General features: G+C 35.8%; 1 long non-coding RNA gene across 3 annotated transcripts in view; it reads right to left on the reverse strand.

The window, feature by feature from the left end:
• LOC309814499 overlaps positions 1-23,023 on the reverse strand; it is a 338,026-nt gene that overhangs the window by 166,282 nt on the left and 148,721 nt on the right. The gene's annotated exons all lie outside the window — the stretch shown is intronic.

Genomic DNA, 23,023 nt, shown 5'->3' on the forward strand with positions numbered 1-23,023 from the left:
CCAGACTGGCCTTGAAAGCTCTCTCGGTCTGCAGGCCTACTGAGTGTGCCCAACTATTTAGCTGGTAATGTAGAACCTGCCAATTAAACACCATTCCTGTGTTGAATAATCTGATCTGCCTAGGGAAGCTGTGGACCAATAAATATTGTCTCGATATTTACTGTGGTATAAGGAGCCTAAATGTAGGGGCCTAAATATAACACTAAAAATGAAGTATGGCTTTGAATGCGTTCATATTATGAGATTCAAAATATAATAACATGATTTTCCTGCATCCATCTTATCAGGTACCTGAAGAATTGCATTTTTAAATCTGGATGGGAATTGGATTTCTACATCATAGACAGTCTCTAGGAGGGAAGGATTATGGGTACAGGAAATACTCCACATTCTCAAAATCCTACATTTTTGGTGCTTGCATTTGCTCCGTGAGAATGTTCTGAAAGAAACCATTTCTCCAGAAGACAAATATAATTTCCTGAAGATCTGTTTATTCATTAGAAGAGGAGTTGAATGTTTCAAGTCAAGGATAACCTTGGTTCTAAAACTGAGGTCAAATAATGACAGCGTTGTAGAAATGAAATGCCCCTCTCCTTGTCTTACCCATTTGATAGAAGAAGAAACTGAGGTTTGGCCAAGTTAGGTAGTGTTAGCTAATTACAAAGCTGATACCCAGCAAGAGCCCCCTCTACACCACCCAGGCTCCTGCTCTTCCCCTTACATCACTCTCATCTCCCAGGTAGAATTTCCTTAGTGATTGTAAGGAAATCAGTTTCTTAGCCTTGTTCATAGTAGTATATATTGTTTGGTTAGAAATTAATTTTTATGGTGGCAAAATATACATAACATAAAATTTACCATTTTAACCATCTTTAAGTACACAGTTCAGTGGCATTAAGTACATTCATATTTTTGTGCAACCATCACTACCATCCATCTCCAGAACTTTTCTATCTTCCCAAACAGAAACTCTTCACCCATTAAACAATAACTCCCCATTCCTCCTCCTCTCAGCTCCTGATAACCACCATTCTTCTTTCTAACCCTATGTGTCAGGCTATTCTAGGCCTCTCACGTAAGTGGAATCCTACAGTATTTGTCCTTTCCCGACTGGCTTGTTTCACTTAGAATAATGTATTCAAGGTTCATCCATGTTGTAGCATGTGTCAGAATTTCCTTCTTTTTTACGGTTGAATAATATTCCATTGTAAGTATATAACACATTTTGTTTATCTGTCAGTGAGCATTTGTGGAAAATATATTTCAAATGCACAAGAAAAATAAATACAAATCTTCTTTAAGAAGTGAAGTCAAGAAGCTTCTTCTGCAAGAAACCTGAAACTATATATATTTAAAGACTACTGGAGATTGCTAGAGTAATTAAAAAATAATTTAATAATTCCATGTAGACTTGTTTTATTTTTTTATTTTATTTTTTTTTAAAGTTTTTTTTTGGGGGGCAATTTTTATTTATTTATTTATTTATTTATTTATTTATGGCTGTGTTGGGTCTTCGTTTCTGTGCTAGGGCTTTCTCTAGTTGCAGCAAGTGGGGGCCACTCTTCATCGCGGTGTGTGGGCCTCTCACTATCGCGGCCTCTCTTGTTGTGGAGCACAGGCTCCAGACACGCAGGCTCAGTAGTTGTGGCACATGGGCTTAGTTGCTCCGTGGCATGTGGGATCCTCCCAGACCAGGGCTCGAACCCGTGTCCCCTGCATTGGCAGGCAGATTCCCAACCACTGCGCCACCAGGAAAGCCCCATGTAGACTTGTTTTAAATTAAAGCTATGGGATTTTGTTTTCTTATCTTTACAGTCTCTGCCATCACCTCCCAAGCTATCCCAGCATCAGCGTAGGCTCACACGTAAGTACTCAATAAATGTGTGTTAAATTTCCAAGTCAAGCACTGGGAAAATCGAACATGGTCTATGTTACTATGGTTTTTTAAAAAATATTTCTATTGATCATATGGCAGAAGGACACAAAGTTTCCTCGCAGAAATCTAGTAGAAAGAATATTCTCCTGAGAGAACAATGTGTCCATCAAAATTCTTAATTTCAAGCAACTGAAACTGACTCTAATGGAGCAAGTATCAAAGGAGTTTATAAAAGAATATTGTAGAACTCATTGAACTGCTGGATGGCTGGAGAACCAGGCTTGAGGCTTCCAAACAATGTCCAAAATGGTATGAGGAGTTTAGTGGCCTAAATCACCAAAGTTTAGGCCAGCACTGAGCAGTGGGTGTCCCATTTGATGGCTGCCAGAACTTAATTGCACTTAACCACCACCATGTCTTCCGTTTCTGCCCAGGATGCAAACCTTGCAGCTCCCGCCATCTCCCAAACCTGGATGTCTGGACATCCACCTCAAAAGCAAAAAGGATTCCATAGAGCCCCTCCTTCAAACTGTAAGCATGTCTCAGGTAAGTACAGTGATTGATGGGGTGCAGATCACAGGCACATGCCCAGCTGCAAAAGTGGCTGGACAACAAACACATGAAAGGATGCTCAACATCACTAATCATTAGAGAAATGCAAATCAAAACTACAATGAGGTATCAACTCACACCAGTCAGAATGGCCATCATCAAAAAATCTACAAACAATAAATGCTGGAGAGGGTGTGGAGAAAAGGGAACCCTCTTGCACTGTTGATGGGAATGTAAATTGATACAGCCTCTATGGAGAACAGGATGGAGGATCCTTAAAACACTAAAAATAGAATTACCATATGACCCAGCAATCCCACTACTTGGGCATATACCCTGAGAAAACCATAATTCAAAAAGAGTCATGTACCACAATGTTCATTGCAGCTCTATTTACAATAGCCAGGACATGGAAGCAACCTAAGTGTCCATCGACAGATGAATGGATAAAGAAGATGTGGCATATATATACAATGGAATATTACTCAGCCATAAAAAGAAACGAAATTGAGTTATTTGTAGTGAGGTGGATGGACCTAGAGTCTGTCATACAGAGTGAAGTAAATCAGAAAGAGAAAAACAAATACCATATGCTAACACATATATATGGAATCTTAAAAAAAAAGGTTCTGATGAATCTAGGGGCAGGACAGGAATAAAGACACAGATGTAGAGAATGGACTTGAGGACACGGGGAGGGGGAAGGGTAAGCTGGGACAAAGTGAGAGAGTGGCATGGACATATATACACTACCAAACGTAAAATAGATAGCTAGTGGGAAGCAGCCGCACAGCACAGGGAGATCAGCTTGGTGCTTTGTGACCACCTAGAGGGGTGGGATAGGGCGGGTGGGAGGGAGATGCAAGAGGGAGAAGATATGGGGACATATGTATATGTATAGCTGATTCACTCTGTTATAAAGCAGAAACTAACACACCATTGTAAAGCAATTATACTCCAATAAAGATGTTAAAAAAAATTTGCTGGGAAGCAAGTTCTGTGTTTTCTACTTGAAGGAGGTGGGACACTTGAGGAAGACAATTCACCACACAAAAAGGGTGTTCAAAAGGAGCTGGGCTGCCTCTACTGAAGATAAGAACACTATGTGCTCCCTAATATTATATGGCAGAGGAACACATAAAAATCCTAACTAGAATAATTAGAATCAGTAATTATTTTCAAACACCATTAACACCTGATCTGGAGAGAGCAGAATGAATCGGCAAGTTTTCAGCCAGTTCATTCAGCCCACACTGCCATTATAAACCTACAAAGCATCACTGGAGAACTTCTCCCTCTAGAAATAGCTTCAGCCTTGATAAGGGAAACTACAGCTTGATTAAGCAATAATTGGTAGCAGCTAAAATGTTTAAGGAAGGAGCCGTACCTTGTACTTAGATGTCTGAATTATTGTTCTTGCATTAATTCCTGTACATTTTCTTTTATATTTTGATAGTAAAATATGAATAATACATATTATTATGTATATGAATAATACATTATTATTTTAAAAGTATATTCAAGTTGGAAAAGCAGAAGATGTGTCATATGTCAAAACTTCTATTTCTATTATTCACATTTTATTATTTGACCCCTTTTCCCTTAGTGAAATACCACCAGGCAAAACAGATATATGTCTGGAAGGAAATCACTCCCAAAGGGCTAGTATTGCTGGCTCTAACCTACTGGAGACACAAAACACAAACACAAAGGCAGTCACATGCATCACGATAGAAAAAAGCTTGGAGTAAGAAGAATCCAGTTTCATCTTACAGCCGACTTTCTCCCAAAATTACCTCAAGTGGGTCAGTCCCTAAGTGTCACAAATTGTCATGATTTCCAAAAAAAAAAAAAGAACTTCTATAAAAACCTATACATCTGAATACCTTCAAGCAACTCCATTCCTGAAAAAGTCACACAGAAAGTCAAGGAAATCTACCCACCAAGAGATATGTAAAATATCAAGCATTTTGCCCTATGCATTAGTCCTTGGATTCTTCAACTACCTATGATCTATGTCTACAAAACTGGTTCATTAAATATACTAAAGTTGATGGAGGAAAAAAAGTTTAATGTTTCAAACATTCCTGGTGTAATGTTACATAATTAACTAATTTGGTTCATTAAAATGTTATTTAGCAGAATTTTCCTTCCTTTAAATGGTTAAGGGAAGTGGGGGGCAGGTTAGTGGTGGTGTGATGAATTGGGAGATTGGGATTGACATATATACACTAATATAAAATGGATAACTAATAAGAACCTGCTGTATAAAAAAATAAATAAAATAAAATTCAAAACTTAAAAAAAATTTTTTAAATGGCTAAGAGCACTATATAAATTTTTACCTTTAAAAAGATCTAGTGTAATCTAATAAATGCACTATTTAAAAAAGAAAATCACGGAGTCCAAAGTAGAAAACAGAAGTCATAGGCTAGAATAAAATAATGTTTAGCCTGAAATAAATTTTCAAGATCGTCTAAACTAGGGTTGACAAATACATGGGAGTAAGGATAGGCACTTCCCTAGTTTCTGTCCAAGGCAGACATAACTAATCAAACTCAGCAGTTTCCAGCTGAGCCCAGACATATGTAGTCTCATTATTCTTCTTCCAGAGCTCTGTAGCCTCTATCATTCACTCAGAGTTGGCATATGTAAAGAAACTATTTGCCATCCCTGGTATACTGAGCTCTTCAATTTACACATAGGTGGAGGCTGAAAAGCATGAAATAACCAAAGTCTTGACCAATGTCACCCAGCTGACAAATGAAAGACTCAGCATCATAACACTGGTTATCTGTGCATGACTTGGATCAGATTCATAGTCAGAATACATAGCACTCAACTGATTGCAGTCAAGTCCCTGAATTCCCAAGTTTAGTCATTATAATGCTCCTGAAAGAGTTTATATTACCAACTTTATAATTTCTATTGTGAAAGAAGCAAAATAGGGGAAAAAGGAATCTTATGACTGAGTATGTATAAGTTCATTGATTGTTCACAAAAGGGGATTTTTTCCCCTCTTCACTCATAATTTAAAGGATAATGTTAAAGCTTTTACTGCAAGTGAAATTATGATTAGGTTATGGTGGCAAATTAAATGCAATGCCCTGATGAACAGAGAATAGAATATACAGAGACTGAGGCAAAAGAGCTCTTTTGAATGAAATCCTTTTTGCAACAAGAAAAATCACAATATACCACAACACCTGCAGTTTAAACAGCTATTTACCTTCATATAAAAATGATGATGATCAGAAGTGTCTTTTGGATTTAATAATATCTTGCCCTACCCATTAAGACAGCATGGTTATCTAGTATAAGTTTGATACAGCGTATCCTGTAATACACAAAAACAAAACACAGAAATTAGATGCTTAGAAGTAAAAGTCTCCAAAAAGAAGAAAAAAGGAGAAACCACTCGTGTTTGGTAATCACTTACCCAAGATCAAAGTCTACATACTGACACATGCTGTTTCTAGATTTTTTTTCCTCAAACATAATTTTGTTGTCTTCCTTTTTGGATATTTTTATCAATATAACTTACACACACATTGTTTTAAAAATCAAATTGTGCTAAAAAACTTTTAATAAAAAGAGCAGCAACTTCATTTTCCCTTCCCATACACACACACACACACACACACACAACTCATACTCATTTATTCTAGTATGTATTTCTGTATTTCTAAATAATATATCTCTTGATTTATCCATTTAGAGATCATATGTTATGATAGACAAAAATTTTAGCTCTCTTATATACCTTTTCTCTTTCCCTTTCTATTCAACCAATTTTTGATTATGTCCATAATCAGTGTTTTCATTACTATAACTATGGAAATATTGTTTACTATATTACTGGATCTTCCAGCAAAGTAGTGTTCTATGATTTAATATTCTTTCTTGTAAAACTTTTAAATTTTCTTAAAGTTAATTGTTGCCTCATATTCACACTTATTTAGTTTTCTTTGAAGCTCTGGCCAAATCTTAAAACACATTCCAACAACTTTGTAAAATGACTCTCAATACAATTTTCCACCAAGTCAAATCTAGAAGTTGCTCTGTCAGTTTCATGTTGTTTTTTCTGGAAACATCCCTCCTCCACCTGCTCCGGTTTGCCTGGCTGCTCACTGGATCGCTTGCACAGCTGTTGCCCTGGTGTTTCCCTTTGCATCTCTGCAGTGCTGGATTCCCTCTTTCCAGGATTCTCTGTCTTCCTCTCTCTTGGAATACCCTTTTTTTCCGGCTGTAGCACATCCTTCAAGAATTTCCTGAGAAAGGATGCATGAAAGATAACTTTTACTGAGACTTTACATGTCTGAAAATACCCTCACACTCGACTGCTAGTTTATTCAACCCTCACACTCAACGGGTAGTTTCACTGGGTATCAAATTTAAGTGAAAATGTTATTTTACTGATAACATTGAAGTCATTGCTTATTGTTGTCTAATTTCCGCGGTGCAGTTGGAAAGTTCATTTCCATTCTTATTCTTCACCTTTCGTAAATGTCCCTTGTCTCTATCTTTGGAAATTTTTAGAGTATATTTTAATCCCCTGTATTCTTAAGTTCCACAGTGATATGCCTCAGTGTGAGTCTTCTTTAATTTCACTGGTTTAGCACTTGGAAGGCTCCTGTCATTCAGTTGTAGAAAAATTTGTCTGTCGAGATAATTTGCTCTCTCTTTATTTTACCTTTCTTTCCATAATGCTTATTAGTAAGATATTGGGCTGATTCTTCAATTTTCTTCTCTTCTCTCATTTCTTTTTCATCTGTATGTGTTTTGATTCTGCTTTCTGATGAGTTCCTTCACTTTGTCTCTAGATCTTTTAACAGAATATTCTTTTTCTGCTATCATATTTTTAATTTGTAAGAACTCTTGTTCTTTTCATATCATCCTTGTCTGTTTCATGGATACAATATCTGAGAATACTGATTATATTTTGCTTTCATGAAGCTTTCTTCTCCTCTTGAAATGTCTCTTTTTCCTCCAAGCTCCTTTGCCCTCCTGCTTATTTTGAACTCTGTCTTTTATGTTGCGGGATTCCCTCAAATGCTAGGTGTTGCTGGCTGTCCAATTCTACTTAAGAATGAAGCACTAAACATCTGATTAGGAGCTCTGTGGGAAGCAGCCTCTACTGTAGAGTGATTGGGTGGCACCTGCACCTCTGCTAGATGCTCCCATATGTCTGTATCTTTAGGTCCCTGCTCTGAACGGTTTCTGGGTACCCAGAGAAGGATCGTCCTATCTCTTACCTGTGGTAAGTCTGGCTGCATTCTGAAGATCGGGGTATGGGTTTTCACTTCAACTCCTAGTTTTCCTTTTTCAGCCCATCGCTACCTCCTCTGTAATAGATGTCCTTAAATTCAGAGACTTTCTGATTCAATCTCTTCAGAACCTAAGCCTCCTGTCTCCTGTTTAGAGGGTGAGCATGGGGCAGGGAGCATTCATCTGGCTGCATCAATTAGTGGAAAGAATTCTGAGGTCTACAGCTCCTTATGTGGACTTTTAAGAGACCCCTATTGTTAGCACACCTCTCCCAACCTTTGGCAGAAACTGGTCTGCTCCAGCGCCTTTCCTGGGGTGAATCACCTTGTCACTAAGTGTGGCCCTCTGAAGACATTTTTTTGTTCCCCCCTCTCTCCTTTGTTGGATGGCTGATGATTACAGAGGTCTTGAAGTATCATTAGAAATGGAGCTTGTGTGTGTTTCTTGCTCTCCTCGTTGGATGGTGATATTTGAGCAAAGAAAGAATGAAAGAGTTATTACTTGGCCATCATGAGAGGGGAGGTCTTGAGCACTTCTGGGTGATGTCCCCAGAACTGCTAGGGAGCAAGCTGTTGAGCATCCTGTATTAGTCTGGTAGGGCTGCTGTAACAAAGTACCACAGACTACATGGCTTCAGCAACAGAAGTGTGTTGTCTCACAGTTCTGGAGCTTGAAGTCTGAGATCAAGGTGTCAGCTAAGTTGATTCCTCCTGAGGCTGTGAGGGAGAATCTCTTCATGCCTCTCCCCCAGCTTCTGGTGGTTTGCTGGCTGTCTTTGGTGTTCCTTGGCTCATAGATGCATTGCCCCGATCTCTGCCTTCATGGCCACATGGCATTCTCCCTGCGTGTATGTGTCCAAATGTGCCCTTTGTATAGGGACACCAGTCACATTGGATTAGGACACACCCTACTCCAGTATGACCTCATCTTAACTGATTACATTGGCAACAACCCTATTTCTAAATCAGGTTACAAACATGGAAAATTTTGGAGGACACAATTCAACTCATAACACATCATATATATATATATATATATATATATATATATATCTTATATCTCATATATCTCTTCTGATCAGGCTGATCCAACAACTCACTTTGTTCAGAATAGTCTCAATTTACACATGTCACCCTTGCTTCATTACTAATTGTGCCTACTTCCACTCTCAATAGCATCCAACTCTTAGAACAATCAACGATGTGGTCACCCTACCTATGGTCCATTCCACTTGCATGAAATTATGAAAAATAAAGGATTTTACTATCATTCCCAGTAGCTTCTGAACACAAATCTAGGGAACAGTATTTTCATGTTGTCCTATATTTATTTTATGGATAAAAATATATGTATATAGATATATATGGTTTTTATAAAATCTTATATAAAAATAGAATATTACATATATGTATGTATATATAACAAACTGTGTATATGGTTTTAAAACACACTGAAAGCTTACTGTGATAGAGTAGCATGATATACAAGCAGAATTTTGAGTCTTTTAAAAAATAAACATTTCTTTAAGAAAAGAAAGAAAAAGAAACAAAACAGAGTTTTATGTTGCTAACAGTAAACAAACAAACTTCTAAGAGCTCAAGAAAATTGGAAATTCAGAACTCCCAGGGTTCACAGAGGCTCTGAATTTGGCCAAATCAACTGCTTCGAACCCATTTTTGTTATGGGATCAGGGACAGCTCAATTTTTTCCATAGCAACCATCTGTGCTGTCATAAACACTACGGGATGGTCTTTAAATGATCCAGCAGTTGCTGGACTACAAGGGAGATAAGATCTTATTAAAAATACAAAAGTTGGAGCTAACATACCAGAATATGGAGATGTATTGACAAGGGGATTTGCATTTATATATAAACAGTCCTTTCTCATTTGGCTTCATAAAGAATAGGCCCTGATGGTGAAAACCAATATAGATTAATGTTGGCCTTCCTTAATTAGTTCTTACACAAATCCCCTACGAACAGAAAAGGTTGTAAAGAGAGGGAAGAGCAAGTACAGACAGTCCCCACTGAAGTGTGTTCTGTGCCTTTGTCCAAAAACATCACCCCACTACTAAGGGTATTTCTTGGTTAAGAAATATTTTTCCCTGGAGAAGATAAAAACTGTTGTATTCTTTTCTAATTATAAAATACATTCTTATTTTATAAAAATTAGAAATATATGACCTATAGAAAACAAAAATCACCTATAACTCTCTCACCCTGAGATTTTTTTAAACTGGAGTCATGCTGAACATAGTTTTATAGCTTGCTTTTTCTTTTTTTACAAAGCATTAATACTTCATGAGCTTTATCCTATGTCATAAAAAAATCATTCACAAACATGACATTTAGTGAATGTCTAATAGTCTATCATATGAATGAACCATAATTTATATACCATTTTCATATTGTGGAAGGATGTTTTTAATAAACCTAATTTTTCAATATCATGAGTAATGCAGTGATGAACATCTTATAAATAAATCTTTATCCATATTTCCTATTATTTTATTAAAATACATTACTAGAAATGAAATTATTAGGAAAAAGTTTATGAACATTTTTAAGGTTCTCCCACTTTAAATAGCCTCTTCCAAAGTTTTCTCTATTCTTACTTGTTTACATTCCCAGATGCACTTTATTTAAATTTTTCACATTCTAGAAAACATTCTTTAGAATTTTTATTGGGATAATGTTAAAACCATAAATTCAAATGGGAAGAACTGACATTTTTACAATTTTCAGAAACTTGGTATGTATGTCCATTTATTCAAATCTTTTATACCTCAATAAACTTTTGTAGTTTTTTCATATTGTTCCCACACATTCCTTGTATTTTAAACTTTTTGTTGCTATTATAAATATAATCTTATTGTTTAACTGGAGGTTGCTGGGATACAAAAAATAGTTACTAATTTTAGAAATATTTATCCTCTAACCAATTTATTTAACTATCTTATTATTTACAACAAGTTGGTGTATATGTTAACATATAATCGTTCCAGCTGAAATTATTATATTTTGACTTTTTCTTTCCAATAGTTATACCCTTTTTTTGAGTTCTTGTCTCTTCTATTGGCCACAGCTTTCAGAAAAGTTAAGTAGTAAAGGTGATAGGTGACATTTTTGATGTGCTCCTAATAAGAATGACAATAACATCTTATATATTATACTGCTAAATATGATCTTTGTTGTTAAATGTAATACTGGAATAGCGAGCTTGGTGCAAACTGTGACAAACTGGAGAGGGCTCTTTCTGAATGGAGCACACAGGAGATGCTCAGCTTAAGCCTATTATACTCTATGAAAATGTGGACCTACTGCTAACAGATCTGCCATTTTTTCACACTGGAAACCCTAACCCTAACCCCTAAGTTTTTTTGTTTGTTTGTTTGTTTTTGCAAAAGAGAAAATTTCTGATTTTTTATAAAATCTCTCAATTATAAAATGTTTATAACTAAAATCATTTCCCCAAAATATATAGGCCAGAACAAAAACATTTAAAACAATGGTCCATATTCAGTCCATTGGCAGACTCAGGTTTCAGACAAATATTCTTAACCATATTAAGGTAGGATCAGTTTAATCCAAATCTTCCAAGAGTTTGTTTTTTTAGAAGTACATGTTATATTTCATCATACATCTTTTTTTTTTTTACGTTTGTATTTTACTCATTGAATCTATTGTCTTCCTAATATTAAAAAAGTTGCAGGGCCTCCCTGGTGGCGCAGTGGTTGAGAGTCCGCCTGCCGATGCAGGGGATGCGGGTTCGTGCCCCGGTCTGGGGGGATCCCATATGCCGCGGAGCGGCTGGGCCCGTGAGCCATGGCCGCTGGGCCTGCGCGTCCGGAGCCTGTGCTCCGCAACGGGGGAGGCCACAACAGTGAGAGGCCCGCATACCGCAAAAAAAAAAAAAAAAAAAAAAAAAAAAAAGTTGCATGTTGGGGATACAGTGTACAATAGTATAGAGTTGAATTTCATTGGGGATTTTTATATTTATAATCAAATGCAATTCTTTTTAAACTTTCTTTTTTAATGTTTGGTTTTGGTTTTGGCATATGTGAATTTCATAAAGTGAACTGAAGATTTATAATATTCTGAAGTAGAATAGCATAGAAATTATCTGTTCCTTGAAAGTTTGGAGAAAACTCACCAGAATTATCTGGCATAAAGCCTTCTGAATTATTTCTTTAATATGTTTCACATTTTTTCCTATGGTTGTTACTCTATTACTGAGTTAATTTGGGCCACCTTTACTTTCCTTGAAATGATATTCTTCAAATTTAATATCAAAGAATTTTACATAAAATTCTCTTATAATTTTATCACCTCTTCTGTATCTGCTATTATATAGTCTATCTTAAATCCAATGCCTTTCTGGTGGTTGTTCTTTGAATCAATTTTTTAGGGTTTTTTTTTTTCCCATAGTGCTATTTTCTTTACAGGACCATCTACATTTATACTACTGAGTTTTTTTTTTTTTTTAATTCGGTAATTCCCGATCTCAGCATCATTGTTATGTACCTCCTTCTTTCTTAAGATGTATTTTGTTATATATCCAACTTCTTGAATTTGAAGATTACCTATACAGCATAAACTTTAATATAGATCAAACCTGACCTTGTAATATGATTCAAATTTCTTGTCCTTGTTTGACCTGACAAAGACTTAGAAAGCTCCCATGACAATTGTGCTTCTGATCATTTTTCTTCTGCCAAGAGCTTTTGTATATATAGAGACAAAACTCACTAAAAGATAATAATTACTGTATTTCATTGTGAAATTTTTATTTATTAATAAGTGTTCTTTCATTTAATGCTTTTTAGTTTTTAATTAGATATAATAGCACCACCCAGCTATAATACTGGCTAACATTTTGGTCTCTTTTTAGTCTAAATTTTATTATAAAATATAAAATATGGTTGATTAATATGTACATATATACATTTTGTTTTATGTTTTAGTCTTCCATATGTACAATGTACAAGGTAAATAAATATAAGTACATTTAAGTGTTATAAATGGTACTTATAAAATTAAGGTTATATTATATGTAATGTTTCATAATGTACTTTTCCCACTTCATATTATATTTTGAACATTTTCTCACACCTTTAAATGTTTTCTAAAATACATTTTAAAATACATAGTATTCTATCATGGTAATATATCATAAGTTATTTAACCAATGTTCTTTTGGGGTTATTTAGATTTATCTAATTTTTTGTGTTATAAATATTACAACACTAAAAATTCATGCATATAAATATTTGTACAGACCTCTAGTTAGTTCTTTTGGATAAATTTCTAGAAGTGAAATGACTAGACACAAATATATGAATTTTTCAAGATTTGGATATATATTGCCAAATTGCCCTTTGGAGGTGCTGGGATAAGTTCCCACCAGTAAAATACAAGCTTGTTCATTCACTCTTACCTCACCAACATTGAGTATTAAATTCTGCCAATTAGGTGGGGAAAACACCTAATTAAAACATGTTTTAATTTACATTTCTTTGATTATAAGTATAGTTGAAATAAGTATTTTTACATATTTGGGGGGTTATATTTCTTCTTTTGTGAATTGTTTGCCTACGTCTTTTGCCAATTTTTCTATTAGGATGTACATCTTTCTTTTTTCTGATTTGTACTTTATGTATGTTAAGGATATAATAACTGTTAGTCATATATGTTTCAAATATTTATTTTCAGTTTATTATTTGTTTTTTGTCAGTTATTTTATTTAATGTATAAATTAAAACTGTCAAAAGTCAAATATTTTCCAGTATTTTGTTCTTTTCCATTTGTGTTTAGGAAAGCCATTCCCACTCCAATATCAGATAAGAAAATCACCTATGTATTTTCTACCTTTTTAAAGATTTTTTAAAAATTTAATATTATAATCCAGCTTAATATGTGTGATGGGGTGAAAGTAGGTATATAATTTTGGTTTTGTTTTATTTTTCCCTAAGCATTTAACAGTTCTCCCAGATTCATTTTTGCATGCTAATGTCACTTTCTTCATACAAATTTGGAAGGCTTTTTAAAAAGATAAATCAAATGCTAAGATTTGTAAATACTAGGATCTGTTTCAAGGCTTTTCAGGACTCACTAGTTTTGACTCATTGTGACACTCTTCAAATTATTAGATCTATATAATGTGTTTTATTATGCAGAAATGTGAATCCTTGCTCTTTAGTTTTGAAATTTTCCTGACCTATCAATAACTCGGTAAAGGTGCAAATCAACTTTGTTCTCTGTATCTTGTTTTACTCTACTTGTAAAATAGTGTGCAGGCAACATAAGCTTTATTTGGCAACAAAGCTAATTCTTCTGTACCACTAACTCCTTCTTCCTAGACTCAATTATTTATTAGAAAAATTAACCAACTTTGGGCAGGGGATACTGGTAATGCTCTGTTTTTTCACCTGGTTATTGGTGAATGAACCTGAGTTCATTTATGAGCCAAAACACCAAATACTTGTGCACTTTGCTGCAGGTATTTTATTCTTCAAGATAAAGTTTAACTTTTTTTTTTTTTAAAAAAAGGGCACCCCTGAACCCCTGGTGCTCTGGATAAGGTCACCCCTTTCCTCCTTGCTACCTGCTCCATACCAACTCCACCACTGCCACAGGCAGGAGTTGAGAAGGTCCAGGACTGCCTGCTTGTGGCAAGGTCTCCACACCTCTGTGCCCACCCTGCCTACAATTCTCATAGCTTTGCCACCGCGAAGTGGCAAGGGACCAATGGGAAACATTTTATTATGCTTTTATCTGTGTTTACATTCATCACAAGAAACCCAGGTCCCCTGCACCATCACTCAACCCCTGTACTTTAACCATCCATCTGTCTTTTCTTCTGACCCCATATCCCTCTCCAAACTTTGAAACGTTTTCACTGCTCCCCTCTGGAACTGAAAGCTAGTTTTCAGCAAAATCCTCAAGTCTTCAGCCTCTTCTCTGAAAGTCCCTTCAGCTTCTCACTCTCATAGAACTGGCTCTCCTCCTGAGGACACAATGCCCCTGCAGCCCTCTCAGGAGGACAGCTTTCCCCTGCAACCTTCTCCCATGGGGCCTGTGGTGGGGGAATGGTTACCCCTGCTCTGAGTTGCCATTTTCTAACCACCCTTCCTCTGTCTTTCTTAAAACTCACAGCCTAGAATTTCACTTTTTCAGGCTCTAACACCCATCCTCCTCATTGTTGCATTCACCTACCACTCCCAAGTCACTGCTCTTACATCTCGATGTTTTTGCTTTTGCCTCACTGTCACTCTCTCCAACGCTCCTGCCATAATTCTTCATGTTTCAAGATCCACAGGGATGAGCCTTCTGGGATCTTGGCCAATCTGTTCTTCCATCTTCCTTTATCCAGGGATCTCCTCCTCCTGTCCTCAGCCCCTCACCCCCATGTTAACACCCCAGGCTTTATAATTACCTCAACTGCACCTCCTCCATCATCTCGATTTCAAGGATGGCTGCCCTCTGACTACCACCTCCAACCTTTCCGGTTCTCTCTCTATTCCTTTGACTTCAACACTTTTTCATCCCTTCCTACTGAGACCCACACAATACCATCAGAGTCATGGCTCTTCATCTCTCTCATTTTTTCTTTCCAGCTTTATTGAGTAATAATTGACATATAACATTGTGTAATTTTAAGTTGTACAATTTGTTGATTTGATACATTTATATACTGCAAAATGATTACCACCATAGCATTAGCTAACACCTCCATCTCATCATCTCCCTCATCTTCTTCCTTCCTTACCTAGCTTAAATTCTATGATCAGTAATAATTAATTAATTATTAATTAATTATAACCACTCTTTTACATATAGCTAGACTCTCTTGTCCTTCTCTCACTTTGTGGTATTAACCTCCCTACTGAAACTAGAATGTTTACCAAAGAAGAAAGGAGATATAGATTCAGTATCAATTAGGCTGAGTAAAAACCCTGTAGACCTGAATTTGAGCTGGAAGTATTGGTATAAACTCATGATATAATTAATCTTTGAAACACCCACATGCATACATTTCCCATCTCTATCAACTGAAAAGGCTTACAAATCATGGCCAACACAATAGCAGTAAGCACCCCTAATGTCCAGACTGTAGTCTCTAAAAATAATTTCCCACTAAAAGTAACCAAGGCTTCTTGGAAAAATATCCGGTTTGGGATCTGGGACAGGAAATGTGCAAGATAAGCCTGGAACATCTTTTTGTACAAGAAAGTAAAAAGCCATCAGTGATTTTTATCATGTCTAAAGAGCTCATGAGCCAATGTCAATAGGTTACCACTGGCCAAAGATAGAACGATTTGAACATCAATAAGGATAATAACTTCAATGGACTAAAACACATCAAACATGTTTAAAATCCATGTATTCATCATGATACAAAACAAAACAGAACAGATCTTGCTGGTCACCTTTGATAAATGTTAAGAACCAACTTGTTTTGAAAACTAATAAACAAAGGGAAAGAATGAAGTATTTATTCTGCCTTTCCTGTAAGAATGCACCTCAAGTTATTGTACCTCAGTATACATACAAATATCTCTATTTAGAAGTAGCCCAATCTAATAAATGAAGAAAATTAATAAAATTAGAATATTACCATTTGCAAGCCCTAATGAATCAATAGACATAGGAAGTAATTATCAGTGACTTCTAATACCACAAAAAGAAAAACAATCAGATATTATGTAGTCTTCCTTCAGAAAAACCCAACTTGAATTTCATCACATCTCTAGATCCAATTACCAATTTATAGGAAATACAGAGGAATAAAGGAATATGATAACTCCATGGGGAGCCAATCAGCAAAACCCAAATTATGGGAAACTCTACAGGATAAATGATCCAAATTCTTCAACAAAAATTTGCAAGGTAAAAAAGGACTAGAGGATGACCCTATAGATTAAAATAAACTTAAGAGACATATCAAACAATTGTGATATATGGATTTTATTTGGATCCCAATTCAAACAAATGACCCAGAAAAGACTTTAAAGATAAAGAAATATGTACATTCACTGAATCTTGAAGATATTAAGAAATTATTGTAAAATATTTTAAGATATAAAACTTATATGGTTGTATTTTTTTCAAGTTACTATCTTTTAGAGATACATACTTAAATATTTACAGGTGAAATGGTATGAAATCTCGGATTTACTTCACAATAATCTGGGTGGGGGAGGAAAGAGAAGTGGGGGATGGATGGAATAAAACTGGTTGTAAGTTGAAAATTATTGAAGCTGAGTGATGGGTACAAGGAGCTTCATTATCCTAGTCTCTCTACTTTTGATGTGTTTGAAATTTTCTATCATAAAAATCTTAAATAGTTATAATGGAAGAAAAGATTCTCTTTACAATAGGAACAAAAATATAAAACACCTAGAAAAATGGGTAGTAAGCATATGAAAATAAAACTTTAAAACATTACTGAAAGACACAGTAGAAGACTTTGACAAATGAAAAAGCATACCATTGGGTGGTAAGCCTCATTACATACAGGTGATTTTCCTAACCCTTCTCCAAAATGTAGTCTAAGAATAAAAGGCAATCCAAATAAAATACAGAAGTGTTCTTTTTAAGCCAGATAAGCTTCATATGACAACAAATAAGTATACATGACACCCCAAAAAATCAGAGGAGGAGGGATAATGGTGAGGGGACAAGCCCTAGTAGATATTAAATATTGTGATACTGGTGCAAGAACAGACAGATCAGTGAAAGAAAAAAAATTTTAAATAAATTAAAAATACAAGGTAATATTGCATAGAATATGGGTGGCATGTTAAATCTGTAAAGAAAAGGTGGATTATTCAATGATGGCATTGCATTACTGGATAATCATCTGAAAAAAAAATATTAAACTTGGACATATACCACTAAAATTCTAAGCATGATACAAAACTCAAAAGCCATGAAAGAAAAGATTTATAAATTAGCCTGTATAAATAGCAAACACAACAAAGCAAACCCAAAATCTTAAAAAAAAAAGCCAAAGTCAAAATATCACACCTCACCTCACAATTTCCTTAAAATGTAAAGAGCTCTTACAATAAAAAAGAAAAGAATAACAATGCAATAGGAACACAGGATAGGATATAGACACAAATGGTCAGGCTGCAGAAAAATTAATGCAAATGACACTTAAACATGTGAAAAGATGCTCAAGCTCACCAGGGTGAGTTCACAGCACACAGAGTTTTCACGGGTGTGAGGACACAGGTGCTTACATTTTCTGAGTGTGAGTGAAAATCATTAAACCTTTTTTAAGGGAAGTTTGGAAGTATTTCCAAATTTTAAAATGCGTATACACTTTGACCCAGAAATGTTGGTGTAGAATGTATACTGTAGCTATACTCAATATTGAAATGACATATGCACAAGTTTATTTACTACAGTGTTACTTGTCATAGCAAAAGACTGAAAACACCCTGAATGCTCCTCAGCAGGACTGGTTAATAAAGTGTGGTAGACCCAGACAATGGAATATGACACCAGCTACAAAGAATGAGGCAGGCCTTTCTGGACCATAAGCAAGGATCGTCTCATATACTTAATATACTAAACATACTGTCGTGAAAAAAAGTCAAGTGTAGAATACTGCACATAGTGTGCAGCCATTTAGTAAAAAGAGGGGGAAAAAAAGGTTACAAGAAACTGGTAAATGTGATTGCCTTTTGGATTTTGTAGCTTGAGCATAAGTTAACTCTTCATAAATAAATGAAATTAAACTGCCTTCAGATGGTTTTGTGAAGATTCATTTTTGTGAGATGATTTATAGGAAAGTCTGTAAACTTTAAAGTCTATGCAAATACAATTTCGAGAAGCAGTTTGTTACTGGGTATTGGAACATAAGGTCCTGGATTCGAGAACAAATTCTACTTTCTGTACAGTTAAGTTACCCAATGTCTTAGCGTCTTGGTAACCATGTCTTGGTTTCTTTACTATTTCTCTGAAATGGTAATAAAAATCCCTTCCATTCTCACAGGCATTGCTGTGAGGACCATTGAAGACAGTATATTGAAAGTGTTTCTTTGTAAACTATAGTCTTCAAAACTGTAAGGTGTCATGTTTATCGAGTTAAAAGTCTCTGAGTGACAAAGTATTACAAAGATGGGATAGATCTGACAGACTAGATGTGCACTGTCCAGTATGGTAGCCACTTGCCACATGTGGGTATTTGCTCTTGAAATGTTGGAAGTCCGAACTGAAATGTACTGTAAGTATAAAATAGACACTGGATTTTGAATACCTAATTTTTTTAAATGTACAATATTTCATTGATCATAAGTTGAAATAATATTTTTGATATAGTGAATTAAATAAAACATCTCTGAAATTAATTGTACTTGATTTTTTAAATATGCCTAGCAGAAAGTTTAAAGTTACATATGCAGCTTGCATTATATTCTATAGGACAGCACTGGACAATCTTCAGGAGTGACTAGGACTTGGAAGGACAGAGAAGACGAGTGAAGAATTTCAGGCATTACCAGCAACATATGCAAACACACAGGAAGATCCCGTGCAACACTCAAGTTCATGCTACAGTGAAGAGACTGCCTGCATTGTTGGGAGGGATCCATGTGAGAAGAGGCAGCATTGGATAGGCAGTGTGAGTCTAAATAATGGCAAACTCTGAGGATCGACCTGAAGCTTGCATCTCACTGGGAGTGTTTATAAAGCAGGTTTGAGTGTAAAGCAAACTGAGGCAGAGCGTGATGCCTGCCAAGAACTGTCTGGCTACAGTCAACTTGTTATTATCCAGTTGCAGGATATATGTTCACTGTGTTTGTTCTATTCAAAGATTGTCCATATTTGAGATGTTCTACTATTGATGCAGAGATGCAGAGGAAATAAATGGAGAAGAGAAAGGGGGGAAAGGGAGCTCATATTTATTGAAAGCCTAGAGCACTATGCTAGGCATAAGACATACACCACCCACCTTGTTCTTGTACAAGCCTATGAGAACCTGATTATCATCTCCATTTTTCATAAGGTAGGATCATTCAGAAATAAGTTGCCAAAGGTCATTCCAACTAGTCCATGCAGGACCAGCAGTGGAAGCCAGTTCAGTTGACCAATTCTTATTATACAATGCTACCTATTAAGAAGAAAAGAAACTGCAAACCATGCTTTTGAAACTGTTTTTTCACTTCTGAGCAAACACAGTAAAAAACTGAAGGGGAGAAAGATCCATGTATTCAACAAAATACTGGTAGATTTGAATAATAAACATTCTACTTGTTGCTCCATGACTATAAATAAGTAAGACTTATGTGTACTCATGCATTAATATATCTGGGATGGAAGGGCAAATTTCAAATAGTGGCTTTTAACTAGATTGAAGGATTTGTTGTGTTTTTTAAACTGGCCACACATTTAGTGAGAAACCTAGAGTGGTATGACATCACAGCGGTTCAGATTTTGAATCTCTGTGGGAGAAATGGGGGAGGATGAGAGAACCAGAGAAGATGACATCAAGACACGGTGGGAGGGCAGGAAGTGGTTTCTCTCTTGTTCTTCCTCAGGAGCCTGTAAGAAAGTGGGTGGTTTAATATGTAAGAAAGAAATGAGATACAGATGAAGACCAGAGTCTGAGGTGGTAGAGGTGGCATGAGGAGTTCTATCCACCTGTTATTTCTTTCCCCTTTTTGGAGGGGGGAAAATTTACATGTTCATGAATTTTTAATCTAGAAGATATACATGCAAAACAAAGACCATACACTTATAGAACAATATCATCACTTCAAGGAAGGGACGTGTCTGGTCAAGCTGTCAGAAACCACCAGAAGTCTCTCAGCATGTGCCCCTTTGCTGTTCTGGAAGCTGTGTCAGTTCTTTGAAGCGAACTGTATTTTTCTGGGCACCACACCAAAGAGTGATGTAAACCTCAGAGCCTGACAAGTTGGATCCCAGTTCTAGCTTTTTCTCAGAAAACTTTGTCTGTTAGAACAACTTTTAGAAGAGGCAGAGGAAGAGACTTTTATTGACTGGGATAGTAATCAACAGCATTAGGATGTTAGAGAAAAACAAAACTGAGGAGATGTCTGCAACTCTTTGATGATAATAATTTTCCTCAATATTTTTTATGATTCTGTATAATAAATACCTAGAAAGAGTTTCTGCAGGACTCTGCAGAAGTGCAAAGAGTTCCAGGCAAAACAGATTTCATGGGAAACCACTGGCGTTTTCAACTGCATCTGTACATGAAAATGGTGATTTTTATAGTGCCTACTCTGCTCCAGGCACTAATGTTAGGGGAGTTACACAGAAGAATAAAACAGGTCGCTGCTCACAGAGAACATGTAATGTTGTAAAATACATAGAATCAAATAACATTACAAGATAATATAAAATAAGAGTACATGAATAGTGTAAATAAGTAGATTACCATAGTATGTAAGCTTGTGTGTCATTTGGAGCAAAAAGACAAGAGAAACGTGAGCCATTATCTCATTCCATGTAAAATTCTACCTTGAACCCGTGGAAGCTGGGGAGGGAGGGTCAGTTCTTGCTACTTCTGATACCTTTGATTTTGGGAGCAAGATATATCACAGAAAATAGATTTCTATAGCTCTTCCAGAAAAATTCTCTTAATAATGTGGAATATAGATGTCTCAGAATACAGTAAACTCAGAGGATAGGCCCCTCATTGTGAGAAATAAAAATATTAAAACTAATGAATGAATGAATAATTGTTTCTTTTTATTCAATTTATAAGAAGAGGAAAAATAAATTAAACAAATGAAAACTTTGAGGATTAAAGACAGAAAGATAGCCTAATCAGAGTATCTCATTTCTTTGTTCCTAAAGAATAATAATTCAGATTACAAAAAGCACTGTCACTTGGTAGGTTAAATACAGTGCAAAGAAAACATTTCTGAGTTGAGCAAATGAACAGGTGGGAAATACTGGGAAGTCTTGTATCTTTCTTGTAAATCTGGCTTAGAACTTTCTATCAGGAAAAAAAATGTGATTTCAGTTCCTAAATGCTGTGAATAAAGTTAGGCAGTTTTGGAACTTTGACTTATGTATTGATTTGGTTTATACAGTCATATAAACTATCCCTTATGCTAAGAAATCAAGGCAGTAGAAATTATCAGTATTTTGGTTATAGTTCAACATATAAGAACATATAAAGCCTGTTCCAAACCAGCCACTGGAAGAAAAATGGGAAAACCAAGAGTAATCACTAATGACCCCCAGGGCTAGAGTCAGTTCCTAAAACTTTGTCCCTGCTACACAGTGGGAGGGGGTTGAACATGTGATAGGACCTGACAGACCTGGTCCTCTAATTTCCCCCATCTCAATGGCTCCTGTGTCTACCAGCTTACTCAAGCCAAAACTGTAGAACCATTCCTCCTAGTCCCCTTTTCCTTGTCCCCCACATCCAGTGCAACACTAAATCCTATTATTAGGCAGAACTGTGAGTAATTGTCAATGTGACCTCTTCGACTTAACAAAAATGACAATTTCACATGATTCAACATATATTTCTATCTTCAAAATATTTCTCAAATCCTCTCATTTTTCTTCTTCTCTGCTTCCTGGTGGAAGCAACCTCATCCTTCACCTAGGCAACTTCTATGCCATCCTAACCAATCTCCTTATTTCTACTTTTATTTCTTCTCCCTAGTTTAAAGCTGATCAATGGTTCCCTATTGCTCTTAAAATACATTGCAAATTTCTAGCCTAGATGAGAAAGTCCTGCATCATCAGACTCTTGCCTACAACTCTGCTTTCCCCCCAGAACACTCTCCCCATCCCACTCTGTGCTCCAGCTCCACTGAACTCTTGTCACTCTCCTGTATCTTCCTTCCTGCCATGCCCTCTGCCTGGAATGATCTTCTCCTCACTCCAACTGACCAGTCCCACACATCCTTCATCTTTCCATTTCAGTTTACTTCCTCAAACCTGCCTTTCCTTATTTCCCAATCTAATTTAATTTTCCCCATTATTCTCTTTCATAATACTCTGTTTATTTCCTTTCTGGAAACAATTTGTAACTACACATTTATTTTGTTGTTGTATATTTGCTTACCACCTCTCTTTCTCCTAGATTGGAAGATACCTGAGGACAGAAATCATTTCTTTTTATTTGTTTCTTTTCATCAATACTGGGTACAGAGTAAACTTTCAATAAATATTTGTTGAATGAATTATTTGTGAATAAACAAGTAAATCAATATTCTAGGTTAAATTGTCAATGAAAAAATAGGTTAGAAAACGGTGTGGATATTATCATTACAACCATTTTGTTAGACCAATCTTTAAAGAAAGAAAAGCTTAGAAGGAAACAAAACAAT

Source organism: Mesoplodon mirus, assembly GCF_964341445.2.
Source record: "Mesoplodon mirus genome assembly, chromosome: 13".
NCBI classification, from domain to species: domain Eukaryota; kingdom Metazoa; phylum Chordata; class Mammalia; order Artiodactyla; family Ziphiidae; genus Mesoplodon; species Mesoplodon mirus.